The sequence below is a fragment of the Macaca nemestrina genome, chromosome 1, assembly GCF_043159975.1.
Source record: "Macaca nemestrina isolate mMacNem1 chromosome 1, mMacNem.hap1, whole genome shotgun sequence".
Taxonomy (NCBI): domain Eukaryota; kingdom Metazoa; phylum Chordata; class Mammalia; order Primates; family Cercopithecidae; genus Macaca; species Macaca nemestrina.
The window spans coordinates 136,106,417-136,122,284 of NC_092125.1; the positions used below are offsets into that span (position 1 = coordinate 136,106,417).

The following is a 15,868-nucleotide window of genomic DNA, read 5'->3' on the forward strand; positions in this document are numbered from 1 at the left end:
TAAATATTAATACCTTGCAGTGGGCTTTAGTTTAGTTACCTCATTTAACCCTCAGAGCAACCTGTGAAGTAGGTCTTCCTGATACCTGTGCTTTAGCTGATGATAAAACAAGTGGTTCAGCTGAGATTTGAACCCAGACAACAGGAAATGAAAGCCCAAATTCCAAACCATTCTATATCCCCTCAATAGAGTGAAGAGCTGCTGCCAGCAAGGCATATCTTGCTTTCTGGAAGGCATTTGACAGCTGACTATGATAGCCTGTTACACACTGTGAAGAAGATTGTTAGTTGGATCACAGAGCTAGAAAGCCTCATAATATTCTGATTTCCCTATGAAAAGCTTAACTTGTTTGGAGAATATCACGCTTAAAAAAAGATTTTATGTTCTTAGAGTTCCTCAGATTTATAATTAGAATCTGTGAATATATGACTGGAATAAAAACTTCAGGTTTATCATCCACTATAGAAATCCGTCATCCAAACTAGAAAACGTTACTCCATCAGGATATGTTATTTTATTAAAAATAATATTCTTATGATTATTAAATGAGAGCATTCGACCTCTGAAAGAAAGGTCTAGAAGTTTTCCCAAGATTGGTAATAAAAAAACTACAAACTTGTGAATTTTAGAAATAATTACTTAAAAATGCAGGCTGTTTACTCTTTCTAGGCTATAATATACCTTTAGGCTATCAGACAAAAAGCTCTACTTTACTAAGTGAATTATTAATATAAACACATTTCAAGAAATTGTTTAGCCTACTTAAGATAATTAACAGCTTTCAAGTACGCTATCAAAATTCATATGAAAATCAACAATGAATGTGCTGTTTTAAATAAATATTTGTTAGCAATTCTTCCCATTGGATGTACCTGAAAAAACGCATTTCTTTCCCAATAATCTGTAATTCAGTCTTTTCACCAATTCAAAAGGACTCTTCACACAATTCATCCAAATTAGTGTATTTTTACTGTAGACTTTTGTAGAATATAGAAAGCATCCTACTCCCTGTGGTTATAATTTGATCTCAGTTATATAGTCATTGTCTCATTCTATCTGCTTCTACCAGGAATTTTTCATTAGTTGCTTACTGATCTTACTCTAGAGACTCAAAGTAATTATGTCCAAGAATTGTACAGTGTCAAGAAGTGGTAACTTTCAGGAAATGGAGTGATATGTGCTTTAATTTTTAAATCTAATGCTAGCACACTAAATAAAATCGAGAGAGTATATGAATATGAGGTAGATATTCCATAGAAGTATATATTGTGCTCTTCCTATGTCCAAAATGATTTTAAACTACACTAAAACTTTTGAAAAATATACACTTTTTATGGGATATCTTCTGAAAGGGAAAGAACAAGATTTCCCACCAGGAAAACTGAAATGCAAATCTATTCATGAAGAATCTCATCTAAAGCAGAATCTCATATTTTTTATAAATCTAAACTTTGGCTATAAAAAAATTCTATTTCTGAATTTAGCATTAATATACTCTCTGAAGTGATTAACAACATTAGTGGTAATACAAACTATTGAAAATAAAATAAAAATATTTTCCAAAATGCTCAAATAATATGGTACTTTGATAATATTCCTGTGTCTGCATTAAATTCTGCTTTTTTAAACTTTGAAATACAAGTATTGGGCCATCTGGCAAGTTTGGCAATTCTTGCTTATGTCTGGAGAATTCATAACATAAAATATAATTTCTGGCACATAAAAGCATTTATACCTCTGAATTAAGAGAAGGGGAAGTTTGGAAGGAATAGGTAGCTGTGTTGGGCAGCTGCCAAGGGCTGAAGAGAAGGTAAAGATAAACCATTAAGTGTCTTAAGGAAATCCTAAAAGGGAAGTGAATTTTTCCCATTTGTATGACACCTAAGTTTTACTATACAATGTTACTTTTTTTCATCTTAATGTTTTTAAAACTTTTATTTTAGTACATGTGCAGGTTTGTCATTTAGGTAAACTCATGTCATGGAGGTTCCTTTTACAGATTATTTTGTCACCCAGGTACTAGTCCTAGTACCCAATACTTATTTTTTCTGATTATCTGTTTTCTCCCACCCTCCACTCTCAAGTAGGCCCCAGTGTGTCTGTTCCCTTCTTTGTGTTCATGTGTTCTCATCCTTTAGCTCCCACTTATGACTGAGAACATGCAGTGTTTAGTTTTCTGTTTATGCGCTAGTTTGCTAAGGATAATGGCCTCCAGCTCCATCTATGTTCCTGCACAGGACATGATCTCATTCTTTCTTGTGGCTGCATAGTATTCCATGGTGTGTATGTACCATATTTTCTTTATCTAATCTGCCATTGATGGGCATTTGGATTGATATCATGACTTTGCTATTGTAAATAGTGCTGCAATGAACATACGTTATGTGTACACGTGTCTGTATGGTAGGTAGAATAATTTACATTCTTTTGGGTATAAACCCAGTAATGGGATTGCCGGGTTGAATGGTAGTTCTTTTTTAAGCTCTTTGAAGAATTTCCACATTGCTTTCCACAATAGTTGAACTAATTGACACTCACACCAACAGTGTGTAAATGTTCTCTTTTCTCTGCAACTTTGCCAGTGTCTGTTATTTTTTTTTAACTTCTTAATAGTAGCCATTATGACTGGTGTGAGATGGTATCTCAATATGGTTTTTATTTGCATTTATCTAATGATCAGAAATATTGAACTTTGTTTTCGTATACTTGTTGGCCACATGTATGTCTTTTGTAAAGCATTTGTTCATGTCTTTTGCCCACTTCTTAAGGGGCTGTTATTTCTTTCTTGTAATTTGTTTAAGTTCCTTATAGATTCTGGATATTAGACCTTTGTTCGATACATAGTTTGCAAATATTTTCTCCCATTCTATAGGTTCTCTGTTTACTCTGTTGAGAGTCTCTTTTGCTGTGCAGAAGCTCTTAAGTTTAATTAGTTCCCATTTGTCAATTCTTGCTTTTGTTGCAACTGCTTTTGGAACCTTCGTCATGAAATCTTTGCCCATTCCTGTGTCTAGAGTTGTGTTGCCTAGGTTGTCTTCCAGTGTTTTTATAGTTTAGAGTTTTACATTTAAGTTTTTAATTCATCTTATGTTGATTTTTGTATATGGTAAGGAAGGGGCCAATTTTAATCTTCTGCTTATGGCTAGCCATTTATCTCAGCATCATTTATCAAACCGGGAGCCTTTTCCCATTGCTTGTTTTTGTCAGCTTTGTTGATGATTAGATGGTTGTAGGTGTGCAGCCTTATTTCTGGGCTTATATTCCATTTTATTGATCTGTGTGTCTGTTTTTGTGCCAGTACCATGCTGTTTTGGTTACTGTAGCCCCTGTAGTATAGTTGAGAGTCAGGTAACATGATGCTTCCAGCTTTGTTCTTTTTCCTTAGGATTGCCTTGGCTAATTGGACTCTTTTTCAGTTCCATATGAACTTTAAAATAGTTTTCTCTAGTACTGTGAAGAATATCATTGGTAATTTAATAGGAATAGCATTGAATCTGTACATTGTTTTGGGCACTGTGGTAATTTCAATGATATTGAGTCCTCCTATCCATGAGCATGGAATGTTTTCCCATTTGTTTGTGTCATCTCTGATTTATTTGAGCAGTATTTTATAATCCTCATTGTAGAGATATTTCACCTCTCTGGTTAGCTATTCCTAGGTAATTTATTCTTTATGTGACAATTGTGAATGGGATTGCCTTCCTGATATGGCTCTCGGCTTGACTATTGTTGGTGTGTAGGAATGCTCCTGATTTTTGTGCATTAATTTTGTATCCCGAAACTTTGCAGAAGATGTTTATCAGCTGAAGGAACTTTTGAGGCAAGACTATGGGATCTTCTAGATATAGAATCATGTCATCTGCAAACAGTGATAGTTTCACTTCCTCTCTTCCTATCTGGATGCTCTTTATTTCTTTCTCTTGCCTGATTGCTTTGGCCAGGTCTTCCAATACCATATTGAATAGGAGTGGTGAGAGAGGGCATCCTTGATTTGTGCTGGTTTTCAAGGGGAATGCTGTCAGCTTTTGCCCTTTCAGTATGATATTGGCTGTGGGTTTTCATATATGGCTCTTATTATTTTGAACTGTGTTCCTTCAATACCTAGTTTACTGAGAGTTTTAAGCATAAAGGGATGTAGAAACCGTGTATACATATGTAACAAACCTGCACATTGTGCACATGTACCCTACAACTTAAAGTATAATAAAAATAAATAAATAAATAAGAAAACAAGAATTTTATCAAAGACCTTTTTTGCATCTATTGAGATAATCATGTGGTTTTTGTCTTTAGTTCTGTTTATGTGATGAATCACATTTATTGATTTACATGTGTTGAACCAACCTTGCACCCCAGGGATAAAGCCTACTTGGTCGTGGTGGATTAACTTATTGATGGGCTTCTGAATTTGGTTTGCCAGTATTTTGTTGAAGAATTTAGAATTATTGTTAATCAAGGATATTGGCCTGAAGATTTCTTTATTTGTTACTACACAACTTTTCAACTTGCTATTTTTTCTCAATGAACTCTATGAACCAAAAATAAGTGAATACTAGAAAGTTGTCTCTCAATCTTGTTTCTAAAAGAGGGTGCTGTGGTTTGAATGACGACATCCCCTATAAAATTGATGTCAAAACTTAATCCCCAGTGCATCAGTAGTAAGAGATGTGGTCTTTGGAAGGTGGTTAAGTCATGAGGTCTCCAACATCATGAACGAGATTAACACCCTTATGAAAGGGCTTGAGGGAAAAGGGAATGCTTTCTTGCCCTTCTGACCCTTCCACAAAGCGAGGACAGAGCATTCATTTCTCTGGAGGATGCAGCAACAAGGTGCTATCTGGGAAGCAGAAACCAAACTCCAGACACCAAACCTGCCAGCACCTTTATGTTGGACTTCACAGCCTCCAGAACTGAGACAAAAACATTCTGTTGTTTAGAAATTACCCAGTCTGTGGCATTTTTTATAGCAGCACAAATGGACTAAGACGGAGGATCATCCTATTCGTTTCTGATATGGTTCACAGAAAACTATGTGTTGATTTGGGTAGTAGATTGTTTTCTTTCCATTTGGAAAAGCACTGTAACTACACATGGTTTAAACTTCATGTTGAATTAAAAGTGAAGTAGGAGAATGCCTCTGTATATTCCAAGTATATTTATGGCTGTTTGCTGATTGGCTTAGAAATACCCACAGCTCCGTTATGATTGCTGATGCTTTTAGAAGGCGAGAACTCTTTATAAAGGGTCCTAATGTATTAGAACATCGATATTGTTGTTTTACTTGTATCAATATGATAGAATGATGGGTTACATTGCCCCACAGAGTTTCCAGGCTGTTTTCTGTGACAGAGCTTTTAACATTAAAAATGAAAACATTCAACAATAGTAGTGTATATAGTCAGGCTGTTTGAGACATTCCCTGTAGCTGTGTAAGATGCTTTATTTAAGGGAAAATCCTTGAAGAAATTAATTGATATGAGCCAGAAGTTGTTCAGCTGATTTAATCGCTAATCTGCTGTTGTTTCTAAATTGAATGAGATCCAGAAGGAAGTCTGCCTGCTTCCAAATCAGCCAATTCAAGATATGTGCGCAGGATGGAGTTAGACCACTGTATGCTAAAATGCCGGCTCAAAATTAAGCAGGCTTTGCTATGGATGGGAATGAGGGAGTGATTAGCCAAGTTTTAAACATGCTAATTCACTTTTCAGGGCATTTTGCCAAGTTAACTAAGGCTATCCTGAAACTATTTGAAAAATTAACTCAAGAATAAATAGTGACCAGGCCTGAATTTCTGTTTTCAAAATTTGTTAAGAACTGAACTTTGAAAAATAAGTCAGTAAGTAAAGTAAGGCCTTTATTCAGATATCACATTGTGGAATCCCAGTCATAGTGCAGTCTCCTGTGGATGAAGTAAACAATTTAGGTTGTACACTTTCTGCTCCCCACTGACTGGTTCTATGCGTAAGTCTGTCCTGTTCTCTTTGAAATTCAGATATTCAATCTATGTGACAATAAGAGAAATTTTAAGTACCAATGAAATTGTAATTGATTTTAAACCCTGGGAACTAGAGGGGAGCTAATAGCAGAGAGTAAATCTCTTACAATCCTTCTATTCAAAGAGTTAGCTTATCTCTCAGCATCAAACAACCCCTTACTTGGCCTTCAAAATTCTGCTGGACTCTCTAATCTCACATTTATCGGGTAGTATATTAAAGAGTTGTTCATTTTCAATTTTCTTATCAGTACTACAGAACAGATACAGTGTTAGTTTGGTTAAGGATATATAACCAACATTTTATTGTGAGGAGCTTAGGGAAAATATTCCATCTTGCATTTCAAGTGTGGCTTACCATTCTAATGAAATATTCTGAAAGGATAAGAAAGAAAAGTTGTCTTTGTTGTTATTTTTCTTTATCACCTATTTTTGTAAAATAATTTTCTGCTTTAATTCCATGCCCTTTAAATAGGAATTGTTCTAAAATTATCTTGGAAAGCCTAGCACCACACTATACGGAAATCATCGGTAAATTAGTTGAATATTAACACTGTAAATATAAAACTATTGGTTATTACAATGACTCTTGACCCAAACAGTAAAACAGCATGTCTTCCTAATGATAATGGTATCCTAACGATAATAGTATCAGTAAGAAAGACTAAGAAGATTCCTTCGTCTTTCTCTAGGAGAAAAGAAAAGAAGGGCAGGAGAGAGGGAAGGAGGGATAGAAGAAGACAAGGAAGAGGGAGAGAAGGAAGGAAGATAAAATCATAGGATTTATTTATCGGCATAGTCACTGAATAATATGTCTCTTTAGTTAACTAATGGATAAATTTATTCCTTTAATATTTCTATTTAATATTCTAATAAGATTAAAAGGAACAGAATACGTTTCTAATTAATTTTTATTTTCCCATTTTTTCATATTTCCTTAGCTACAGTTTTCTACAAACATACCACAAATTCAGTCTCAAAATTGCCCCCGAGTAGTTTCTGCAACTTACTTCCTACATATTATCAAAATGTTAGAACCCTTTATTTATCTACCTTAAGTTTCTGTGGCTTCTTAAACTAGTAAATGTATGGTTTGTGAGTTTATTTTTTAACAAGTTTAGGAAATATTTAGTCATTATTTCTCTAAATAGTTTTTCTGTTTCATTCTTTCTTCCTCTTTTCTGAGTCTCCAAGTGAATATATATTAGAACTTCAAAGATTGTTCCACAAGTCCCAGATGTTCTTTCAATATTTTTTAATGGTTTCTCTGGTTTTCAGATTGGACAATTTCTATTGATCCATCTTCACGTTCACTGAGTCTTTCCTCTCATGCCATCTCCATTATGCTGTTAAGCCCACCTAGTGAACTTTTTATTTTAGTATCACATCTTTTAAATCTAGAATTTCTTTTTGCTTCATGTTTCTCATTTATTTCTTTGCCATATTCATTATCTCATCATTCATTATCAGTGTATTTTTCTTTATATCCTGAGCATAGTTATAATAACTAACTTAAAATCCTTGACCTCTAATTCTAATATCTGGATCATCTCAGGACTGATCCCTGTTGATTGCCCTTTATTTTGAGAGCAGTCAAAATGCTCTTTCCTATGGCTGACAATTTTGTATTGTAACTGGACTGTGTAAATGATACATTATAGAGAGACTCTGGACTCTCCACACCTAAGAGTCCTGATTTTTGTTTGTTTTAGCAGACAATTAACTTATCTTAATGCAAACCCCAAAACTCTGCCCCTTCTGCAGTTAGCAACTGACTGAAATATCTGTACAGTTATTTCAATCTTAGCTGGGCTGCTTGGCATCTGCCAAGCACAGGCATAGCTCAGATGTCAGCCAGTGATTTGGGTAGAATACATATGCAGAATCTGGTGCTCCCTCTCTGTATCTTTCTTTCTTGGATATCTCCCCAGTTTCTAGATGTTTTGATGGCCCCAACTCTGATTTCTCAGCCAGTCAGAAGGCGAATTTCTCTCTGAATTTTAACCTCCCTGCTTGGTACCACCCCCTGAGCCTGTTCTCAGGCAAAAAGGATAGTGTAGTGTCGCTCCCTTCTCCCAGGTGCCAGTTCCCCTTTAGTTTTTGCCCTTTTTTGGACATTCTTCAGTGCATTTGGATAGTGTGTGTGTGTGTGTGTGTGTGTGTGTGCACGCGCGCGTGTATGTGTGTGAGTGTGTGTGTGAGTGTGTGTGTGTTTGTGTGTATGTGTGCACGCCTGTGTGTGTGTGTGTCGTGAGTTATCTGCAGGAGAAGCCCAAAGGAGGTATTCTGCCATTACCAGAAGTTGAAATCTTCAAAAATCGTCTATCATAAATAAAAGTACGAAGAATCCTTATAGAAAGAACATTCACCTAGATATAAAACTTTTTCCAATTGCAAACTTGTAACATTTGAAGACTTAAATGTTTTTTGCTGTTGTTGTTTTTAAATTCCCATCCTGTGTACTGCCATCGCTAAATCAGAGTAATGAATTCACTGGTTGTGAGCAACTTGACATGATTTGTAGAAGCACAAAAAGCCCTGGGGAATTGGACTTGGTATTGCTCACTTTTAAGCTAATAAAGAGAAAACCCTACAATCAAATGCAGTGAAGGGTATAATTGGTGCAATACTACTTGCTATCAGTGTACTTTTCAGGGTCATTTTTGTTAACTGAGGAATGAAGTAAAACATTTTTAAGCACCCAGTACTTCAATAAGAATATATATGGTTACCCTGAGCAGTCAAGTCCAAATACGTGATGCCTGATTATTATAGAAGCACCTATTCAGCACTGCTCATTGTAAAGGATCTTATTCTTTAGTTGCAGATATATATCACCTGAAATCAAGCCATGTCTGGAAAATAGATCACTTTTAGCTCCATGTACCATTAAGGGTGAATAAAGTGTCAAAAGTAAAGGAGAGCTTATACACATATTACAGGTATGGGAATGTCTGTACAACTTGAAAATATATCCATCAAGAGTTGTATTTCACAGAAATTGAAATATTTCAGAAGCAATACTCTATTGTGTGCCATGGAATACATATTTCCTGAGTCTGGAGAAATTTCAAGCCTCCTTTTTTCTGTCGCATATGTTCTGGCTGATGCCTTGTAATCATTGCTTCCCCATTCAGTCACCATGGAAATGAGAAGGACTTTGTTGTCTTGGATAGAGAACTGACTTAATAATAGGAAACTCCATATAGGGATAACTGGGCATTTGTGTTCCTCAGGGGTCAGTAATAAAACCCATCTTATTTGAGGAATAAAATCCCACATAAGTAGATAAGTCTTCCCAATAAGAAAAAGGCAAGATGATGGTAATACACTGAAAAGGGATCTCTAAAACAGTGTGCATGGGCAGAAAAGGTGATGTGCATTTGAATGCGGGCAAACACTAGGTGATATAACTTATTACCAAGAAGCGGTTTTAAAAGAATGCAGTTTGTATTTTTCTACCTAAGAATAGAACCCTGGAGCCTGAAGAAGGGAAAACCAAGTTCCTGTCTCCTTCTTAGGTAATATTAAAGTGCGATTCTCTAATCCAAGGTCAAAAAAAATTATTCATTTCAAATAACTACCGATTTAAAAAATTTCTGTGACCAAAAATATAAACATTTTCTTTAAAGCATTATTTGAAATCAATCAAGTTATTTATTTGCACCAACTGGAATTATCTAGATCAATGCTACTCAAAACATGGTACCAAAACCAGCAACATCAGCATCACCAGAGCTTGTTGAAAATGCAGTCTCAGGCCCAACTCCAGACCTATGGTATCACAATCTGCATTTTAAAAAGATCCCCAGGTGATTGATACGTAGGTTTAAGCTTGAGACGTACTAGAATCGATAATACAATAAAATAAAATCTCAATGTAAGAAGCATCACGTCTGTCTTATTTAGTGAGACCATTGGAAAGTGAGGTCAAAAGAACACTAAGGAAATTTGTAGATGGCTGTAATTTGGGAACTACTTTCAATTCTCAGAAAAAAAGATAACTAGCACAAAAGAATCTAAAGAGATTACAAAGAAGAAAGAAGAAATGAAATGAAACCTGGGTAAATGTATGATATGAATCTGTGAAATAATAATATCAAATAAGACATTTAATAGACACAATTTAGAAAGCTGTATTATCAGGAGACCTAGAGCTGGGATGAAAGTGAAGAACAAATTATAGTAAAATCAGGATTTCAGGGTATTAGGATAATAAAAACAACTAATGCAATTTGGGGCCTCCTATCCAGAGACAAATCATGGAAGAGGCAGATAATGGTTCTTTTTTAATGACTCGGGTGAAAATTCAGAGAGAATATTTGGACACAAAAGCAGAACAGCTCTGGCTTCCTACAGAATCCAGGGAACAACAGGTTATAACATTTGATAGATGAAAAGAACTATGAATAGTGTAAATGATGATTCCAAAGTCAGACTTATGACAACACTTGGAAATATGAAATGTGAAAAGCCTTTGATTTTAGGAGGCATGAAATTTGAAGTATAGTAGTGAAATCAAACAGAAAAAATATGTCCTGAATATTAACACACATCACACATATTTAATAGCACTGAGCCCAAGTCTGTCTGCTCAACTATTCAGGCCACATATACATTCCCCACAAAGAGAAAATAACCAGTTGTAGCTGACTCCTCACCCCACCACCAGATCTTGAGAAAAGTTCAGACGGCCTTTATAGCTCTACCTTGCTTCATTTTTGCAATGACACAAGTAAAACGCATTAACTTACTTAGGGTGAGTACACCTACCATGTACGCTACCTAGACACATGTTTTTGTTTTTATTTTTAATTTCAATAGGTTTTGGGAGGACAGGTGGTGTTGGTTACATGAATAAGTTCTTTACTGGTGATTTCTGAGATGTTGGTGTGTCCATCACCCAAGAAGTATACACTGTACCCAACGTGTACCCAATGTGTAGTCATTTATCCCTCACCCCCCTCACCCTTTCCCCTAAGACCACATTGTATTAAATTTTTTTTTTTTTTTTTTTTTTGAGCTGGAGTCTCACTTTGTCACCCAGTAGTGCAGTGGTGCAATCTTGGCTCACTGCAGCATCAATCTCTGAGTAGCTAGGACTACAGGAGCATGCTACCACGCCTGGCTAATGTTTGTTTTTTTGTAGAGACAGGGTTTCACCATGTTGACCAGGCTGGTCTTATACCCTGGCCTCAAGTGATCTCCCCACCTCAACCTCCCAAAGTGCTGGGATTACAGTCGTGAGCCACTGCACCTGGCCCCACTGTATCATTCTTATTCCTTTTCATCATCATAGCTTAGCCCCCAATTATCAGTGAGAACATAAGATGTTTGGTTTTCCATTACTGAATTACTTCACTTAGAATTTAATAGTCAGTTCCATCCGGCTTGCTATGAATGCCATTATTTCATTCCTTTTTATGGCTGAGTAGTATTCCATGATGTATATGTACCACATTTTCTTTATCCACTCATTGATTGATGGGCATTTGGGCTGGCTCTGTATTTTTGCAACTGCAAATTCTGCTGCTATAAACATGGTTGTGCAAGTATCTTTTTCGTATAATGACTTCTTTTCTTCTGGGTAGATACCCTTTAGTGGGATTGCTGGATCAAATGGTAGATCTACTTTTAGTTATTTAAGGAATCTCCACACTGTTTTCCATAGAGGTTGTACTAGTTTACATTCCTACCAACAGTGCAAAAGTGTTCCCCTTTCACCACATCACCATATCCATGCCAACATCTTTTTTTTTTTTTTTTTTTTTTTGATCATGGCCAGTCTTGCAGGAGTGAGGTGGTTTTGCATTGTGGTTTTGATTTGCATTTCCCTGATAATTAGTGATGCTGAGCATTTTTCCATATACTTCTTGGCCATTTGTTTTCAGAATTGTCTTTTCATGTCCTTAGCCCACTTTTGGATGGGATTGTTTGTTTTTATCTTGATGATTTGTTTCAGTTCTTTGTAGCTTCTGGACATTAGTCCTTTGTTGGATGTATAGATTGTGAAGATTTTCTCCCACTCTGTGGGTTGTCTGTTAACTCTGCTGATTATTTCTTTTGCTATACAGGAAGTTTTTAGTTTAATTAAGTCTCATCTATTATCTTCGTTTTTATTGCATTTGCTTTTGGGTGCTTGGTCATAAAGTCTTTGCCTAAGCCAGTGTCTAGAAGGGTTTTTTCAATGTCACCTTCTAGAACTTATATGTCTTCAGGTCTTAGATTTAAGTCTTTGATCCATCTTGAGTTGATTTTTGTATAAGGTGAGAGATGAGGATCCAGTTTCCTTCTTCTACATGTGGCTTGCCAGTTATCCCAGCACCATTTGTTGAATAGGATAGACACGTTTTTAATACTGTCCTTGCCATGTTCTCCTGGAGCTATAGATCCAGACCTAAAGTTGCATGTAATGCCAGGTCATCATATTGTTCATGAACACGATCATGTGGGAGGGAGTATGGACGTAGCTGTTACTCTCTTTTCCCCATCTGAACCTGAATCCTGTTCCTTTGGATAGCAATTCAGTTCATTAGGTTCCAGACTAGTTTTAGTATAGTAGTAATGGAAAAAAATATGATGTTATCAGCTATACTCATATTAAGCTACAGAGCATACTGCAGTTTTGCCTTGACCAAAGAATGCCTCTACTAGATGAAAATCAGAACTTAAAGTACAGGTAAATAAATAGCTGATTACAAAAGATTCTTACATTTCAGCAGGCTTCTCCATGGAGCTCCTTTTAAAAAATGAACTCCTCTAGTGTTTTTTGTTTTTTGTTTTTTGTTTTTTTTGAGGTGGAGTCTAGCTCTGTCGCCCAGGCTGGAGTGCAGTGGCCCAATCTCAGCTCACTGCAAGCTCCGCCTCCCGGGTTTACGCCATTCTCCTGCCTCAGCCTCCGGAGTAGCTGGGAGTACAGGAGCCCGCCACCTCGCCCGGCTAGGGTTTTGTTTTTTTTTGTTTTGTTTTGTTTTTTGTTTTTTGTGTTTTTTTGTATTTTTTAGTAGAGACGGGGTTTCACCATGTTAGCCAGGATGGTCTGATCTCCTGACCTCGTGATCCGCGCGTCTTGGCCTCCCAAAGTGCTGGGATTACAGGCTTGAGCCACCGCGCCCGGCCTCCTCTAGTGTTTTTAAGTGTTTTACAGACCATTAATTACATGGCAGAGGGGCAATGAGAAGGAATTTCTAAATTTAATGAACTAGGACACACTCAAGTTGAGGACAGATAAAAATAAGACAAGTTATATTTAAAATTCTACTTTATCAGTGGGAAAACACAACCATGAAAACCATCTAAACATCAACTTGAAAGTATTCAGTTCTCAGGTATGCTATACCTGAGAGAGTGACAACTTGATGAAAACATTGATGATGATGATAATATTGTATAAATATGATAATTATATATAAATATATTAGTCTACAGAATATGTGCAGCAATATCTACATGTGTGCCTTGCATATATGTGTTATATATAATATTAGTACTATATGTATTGTATATTTTAATAGTTATTAAATATGGGTATATGTGTATTTTTATGTGACATTAATATTATCATTTAATAGATATAGATATTAACTATATCTGCATATATTTGTGTATATATTCAATGTGTTTATGTAAGAGTGTGTGTGTGTGTGTGTGTGTGATTCAGCCATCACCTAACAAGGTGGAGGCATCATTCAAACTTCCCACCTTTGCATTTTACACCTAGATTTAATACTGACATTGACTTTGCAAATCTCACTCTTCTGAATATGAAATAACCCAACTGTCCATTCATTCCCAGCTCTGAAACTCTTAAATCTCATTTAGAGATGGCTTAAACCAGGAAATAAATTAGCCACATCCCTAGAAACTTTGGCTATAATTGCCTAGTGTATTTTTCCACTAGTAGTGTTTGAAATGCTTCCTATGAAGTAAATGCTTTACAAAGTTAGCAGAAGGAGTTTCCCGGAAATAGCAGTGTAAATGGCCTTGACTGCATTTTGATAGGAAACTTCAAGCCATGTTGATTAATACATTATCCATAAAATTAAACCAGCCTAGAAAAGGTTAATTTTAAAATAACTATAATGTTAATGTAATACTTATTTTTGATGAGGACAGGCTGAAGAGAGCTTAATAAACTATACTAGACAAATTCAGATAATATACTACTTCAAAATTGTTACATGAAAAACTTTCCATTTTTAATTTCTTCCATGGAATAGTAGAGTATGACCATTAGTATGTTTTTAATTTAAAATGCATTTTGGAACATATTGACAGTAAAATTGAAAGAACAGGATTTGAAGATTTGGATTCTGTCTGTATTAATAGCTGATTGCATAGTAACAGATAATCTTTCTTTTCTCTTTTCTCCTTTTTTTGGGGTTTTTTGTTGTTGTTTGTTTGTTTTTTGTCTTTTTTGGGGGGGTTTTTTGTTTTGTTTTGTTTTGTTTTGTTTTTGATACAGACTTTCACTCTTGCAGCCCAGGCTGGAGTGCAATGGCAACATCTCGGCTCACTGCAAATTCCGCCTCCCGGGTTTAATCAATTGTCTTGCTTCAGCCTGCCAAGTAACTGGGATTACAGGCGCCCACCACCATGCCTGGCTAATTTTTTGTATTTTTAGTAGAGACGGGGGCTTCACCATGTTGGCCAGGTTGGTCTCGAACTCCTGACCTCAGGTGATCTGCCCGCCTCGGCCTCCCAAAGTGCTGGGATTACAGGCATGAGCCACTGCACCCAGCCCCACTGCACCCAGCCCCACTGCACCCAGCCCCAGATAATCTTTCTGATTCTCTGTTTTCTCCTCTAGCAACTGGAGATAATTAAATCTTCCCAGTTGACTTCACAGCACTGTTGTGAAGAATCAAAAGAGCTCATATGTATATACAATTATATCTGTATAATCTCTATATATGTTCTCAAATACCGTAAGGTATATGTAAATATGTGTAAAGTATTTTAATGTTTTTACAGTTTTAATGTTTTAAAAGGAACACATTTCATAGAAGAACGTTATGAGAAAGTAATGGTTTCTCATTTTGAATATAAGATAGCTGGATTTGATATCAATATTAATTTTTATTAGGTATTGACTTAGCTTTGCTTATCTTATAACAAGAGACCATAATCCAAGCATAGTTTATTCCATTGACTTTATTACTTTATCAAAGCTAGTAATTATACTTCTGGTGTTTCCAGACCGACAACAAAAACAATTGAACATAATGCAATGAATATTGCAATGAAAAGCATTTGTCATTATAATGTGCTTGAATTCCAGGAAGATGCAATATACTCTATTTGTGTGTAGTTTCTTATAAACAGCCTTGGCCCGGCGCAATGGCTCACGCCTGTAATCCCAGCACTTTGGGAGGCCCAGGCGGGTGGATCACGAGGTCAGGAGATTGAGACCATCCTGGCTAAGAAGGTGAAACTCCGTCTCTACTAAAAATACAAAAAAATTAGCCAGGCGTTGTGGTGGGTGCCTGTAGTCCCAGCTACTCTGTAGGCTGAGGCAGGAGAATGGCGTGAACCCGGGAGCGGAGTTTGCAGTGAGCCGAGATCGCGCCACTGCACTCCAGCCTGGGCGACAGAGCGAGACTCCGTCTCAAAAAAATAAATAAATAAATAAATCAACAAACAAACAGCCTTAGTTCTATTTGAAACTAAAGAAGAACAGGGTGGTTAGTTTCAACATGTTAACAGCTCATTCTCTTTAAGTAAAATAGAAAATGGAAAAGAAAAGGACCTAGAAAGAAGCCTATCTCACTCCATCCAGAAGTCATGAAAGAAGATGATGCAGTGATGTATCTAGCTCTGAGGTCCTCTTTTGTATAAAAGAAATAAATATTAATAAATATAGAATATCTGAGCAAA

At 36.2% G+C, this 15,868-nt stretch overlaps 1 protein-coding gene and 1 long non-coding RNA gene across 7 annotated transcripts in view; one reads left to right on the forward strand and one right to left on the reverse strand.

The window, feature by feature from the left end:
• LOC105485445 (dihydropyrimidine dehydrogenase) overlaps window positions 1-15,868 on the forward strand; it is an 875,814-nt gene that overhangs the window by 779,118 nt on the left and 80,828 nt on the right. The gene's annotated exons all lie outside the window — the stretch shown is intronic.
• LOC112427362 (uncharacterized) overlaps window positions 1-15,868 on the reverse strand; it is a 137,001-nt gene that overhangs the window by 15,523 nt on the left and 105,610 nt on the right. The gene's annotated exons all lie outside the window — the stretch shown is intronic.